At 37.4% G+C, this 3994-nt stretch overlaps 1 pseudogene; it reads left to right on the top strand.

Moving 5' to 3' along the window:
• Window positions 1–2842: 2842 nt before the first annotated feature.
• Window positions 2843–3417, top strand: LOC101583305 (annotated as a pseudogene).
• The last annotated feature ends 577 nt before the right edge of the window (window positions 3418–3994 follow it).

Below are 3994 nucleotides of genomic sequence, written 5' to 3'. Positions count from 1 at the left end.
GTCCTAAAAGCTGAAATTTATAGGAATCAATTTCACAAAGGAAATAAAAGATTTATATAGTGAAAATGATCTCACTCTAAAAGAGAGAAGATTTCAGAAAATGGAAAGATATTCCTTGCTCCTGGATAGGAAGAACCAACATTTAAAATGGCCATACTCCCAAATTTGCTACACAGATTCAGTGCAATCCCAGATAAAATACTATTAGTAAACTTCACAGATCTTGAAAAAATATTCCTAAAATTCATTTGGAACGAGAGGAGACCTAGCATATGCAAGGCAATCCTGGGTAACAAAGGAAAGGCAGGAGGCATCACAATCCCTGACTTGAAATATGCTACAAAGCTGCTGTGATAAAATAATCATCATGGTACTGGCAAAAAACAAAAACAAAACAAAACAAAACAACAACAACAACAAAAACAGACCTGCAGATCAATGGAATAGATTGGAAGATGTAAACACAGCTACAAACACTCTTAGCCACCTTATCTTTTGTTTCAATGCATTTAGTACAGGGTCTACAAGGTCTCACTACACAGATTGGACTCATAGTAATCCTCCTGTTTTCAGCCTCCCAAGTGCTGGGATTACAGGTGCATGCTACCATGCCCAGTTTCAGCCACCTCATCTTTGACAAAGGGGCCAAATATGTTCACAGGAAGAAAGATAGCCTGTTTAATAAATAGTGCTGGAAAAACTGGCTTTCCACATGCTGAAGGCTTAAAATAGAACTATGCCTATCACTATGAACAAAACTACAGTCAAAATAGATGAAAGATTTAAATATTAAAACTGAAACACTATATCTTCTGGAAGAGAAAGTCGGTAGAAAACTTACAGATATAGGGGTAGGCAAAGAGTTCATGAATAAAAATGAAACTGCATGGGAAGCACTGCAAAGAATCATCGGTTGGGCCAGTGAATAGTGCAGCAGACTAAGTGCCTGCATAAGCAAACCCAGGGACTGGGGTTGATCCCCATCACGATCAGCAGTGCCAGCCCTGTCCCATGGCACACTGAGTAGGCTACAGAGTCTGGGCTTGGTGGTGCATGCCTGTAATCCCTGTTTAGGGAAGCTGAAAGCAGGAGGATCACTAAGAGTCAGAGCTGCATAGTGAGACCCTGTATCAAATCCACAATTTAAAAAAGAATCAACAATTGAAATCTCTTCTTTTTGAAAAGTTTCTCTATGGCAAGAAAAACTACAGAGTAAAAAGAAAACCCACAAAGTGGGAAAAAATCACAGCAGACTGCCTTTCAGACAAACAACTCCTATCTAGAACATAGAAAGAGTTTTAAAAATCAGGCCTCCAAAATTGAAAGACCTAATCCAAAAATGGGCATCTGAGATAAACATAAACCTTATAAATGAAGAGATACAAATGGCAAATAAATATATGAAAAAATGTTTCACATCACTGCTCATTCAAGAGATGGAGATTAAAACAATGCTGAGGTACCATCCTAAGCCAGAAAGAATGGCTATCATCGAGAAGTCAACCAATAACAAATGATGGTGATGCTGTGGGGGCAAAGGAACTCTTCTCCACTGTTGGTGGGAGTGCAGGCTGGTACAACCATTATGGAAATCAGTATGGAGATTCCTCAAAAAAGCTAGGTTTGGAGGTTCCATTCAAGGCAGCTCTTCCCCTCTTATTGATGTTTCCAAAAGAAATGAAATCTGTTGTGGTTTGTGTCTAATTGTCCCCCAAAGCCTCACACAGTCATGGGGCAGCTTCTGGAGTTTGTGGTTGATTCTTGATCCAGTGCTGGGATTGCAGGTGTGAGTGCTACACCCTGGCCCAGGGGCAGTTAAGGAGGGGAGAGAGGCAAGCTATCTTCCTCAGCTGCTGTCGCTGTCTTGCTCGTTGCCGCCTCCATGAAGGGCTGCTCTCTGCCATATGCCATTGTGCCTTGGAGCCAGCTGAGTATGGCCTGAAACTTCCACTAACTGTGAGCTAAATAAACCTTTCATTGCTTCATTTTGAGAGTTGAGTATTTTGTTCCAGCAACAAGAGAAGAATAACCGAAACAAAAATCATGGTACCACAGCAGTATATGTGTACCCATGTTTGTAGCAGCACAGTTTTTCATGGCTTAATCTTGGAAACCACCCAAATGCCTGTCAACTGCAGAATGGATAAAAAAAGATATGGTATTTTTACACAGCAGAGTATTATTCAGCTATAAAAAGGATAAATTTGAGGCTTTTATAAATAAATGGATGCAACTAGAGACTATATTGGTAAGTGAAATAAATCAGATCCACACGTGCAAACTTTGTATTATCTTGCAAGTGTGAGAACCTGAAAGAGTAATTAAAATCTGAATGATACAATTGATACTGTGAAAGGGAAAGAAAGTGTTCAATGGGAAGGAAAAACTGGGATGAGGAAAAGGGCAAATGAAAAAAGGGGAAAAATATATGCACAATAGTCTGGATAGTTGTATTGTCAATTTCTGCTGTTCTTTTGAAAGGAACAGTTAATGTTTAAAACTTTTTTTTACTCTCATTTTCCCCCTCTTTTTAATTTCTTTTAACTTCTTTGTTATTGTTTTGTTTTTTCTTTAAACAAATCTTACACATTTTTATCTGGTAATCTGAACAGATAATTTGAGGATGGCATCATGTAATACAGAGGCCATTGTTGAATTCCCATTACTTAGTTTAGTAAAATCTTGTATTGTTTCTAATGCTGTTCTTTTTGTTTTTCTACACTACTTTTTATTCTTTAAAAAGAAAAAAGAAAAAAAGAAAGAAATATAGAAAAATTGAAAGCGTCTTGCTGGGAAAGTCAGAAAAAATATAAGGGGTGATCAAAAATACTGCGTAAGGAGCGGGTGTGGATCTCTCCATTTCCCCCAGGAACCATATATTAAAGACAATGTTTGGAAGCTTCTACTCTGTAATTGTTGGCCACTATGATAATCCAGTTCATCTCATCTCATCTCATCTCATCTCATCTCATCTCATCTCATCTCATCTCATCTCATCTCATCTATTAAGGACAGTGCAAATATGAATTAAAACGATAGTCCAGTTTTTGAAATGGAATTTTTGCCAGCTGGAAAAGCAGAATCCAAAGATGACCACTGTCACCTGAACCAGTTCATCACTCACGCTGCACTTGACCTTTTGGATGAAAACATGTGGCTTTCACACAACATGTACTTGAAAACTGTGGACAAATTTAATGAGTGGTTTGTGTCAGTATTTGTCACTTCTGGCCATATGAGATTTATTAGCTTCACGATATAAGGCAAGAAGATGGAATAAAGAACTTCTTTACTGAGGCTTATGATTTGTATACAAAGTGTGCAATGAATCCATTTTATGAACCCAACTCTCCTATTTGATCAAGCGCATTTGACAGGAAAGTTCAGTGTCTTGGGAAGAAACCCCTTTTAAGCTGAATGCAGAAAAATTTCAAAATAATGTCACAATGGTGTACACTTAGGAATGTGTGGCTTGTCAGTAACTTGATTAAACAGCTTAGAAAACTTGATATTATCTCAGTTTACCTAAATCTAGTGAAATTTGTTTTATAATTTAAAAATAGTATGTTCTGCTTCATCTGGTTATCAATAGTATTGTCTTGTATTATTTATAGAGCTCTGTATCAATAATTTTGAAATATTTGTATTTTAAAAGTTGAGAAGCTTTTAACTGTCCTTATCCAGACAGTTTGATGTTGATGCAGTAATTCAAAAAACAAATGTCAGAGTTAAGATTTGGTTGACAGATTTAAAACAAAAAGACTGCGGAAGGAAATGAAATTGATAGCACATGCAATGAGTTATTCGTGCACTTGGAGATATACTGTAGACATTTCCAATACACGGTACTACCACTTGCAGTGCTGAATGTTGTATACCTGCTTGTGTCAGAGAATGGGAATAGTGATCGATACCGCTATCAGTTTAGAATCCTGGACCTATATGTGTGTAATGCACTGTCTTAGTTACTTTTTACTCATTGCTGGGACAAATA

This window comes from Octodon degus, unplaced genomic scaffold (genome assembly GCF_000260255.1).
Source record: "Octodon degus isolate 3935 unplaced genomic scaffold, OctDeg1.0 scaffold00007, whole genome shotgun sequence".
In the NCBI taxonomy this organism is placed as follows: Eukaryota; Metazoa; Chordata; class Mammalia; order Rodentia; family Octodontidae; genus Octodon; species Octodon degus.
Note: the sequence above shows the minus strand (reverse complement) of the source record. Positions and strands in the feature narration are given on the sequence as shown.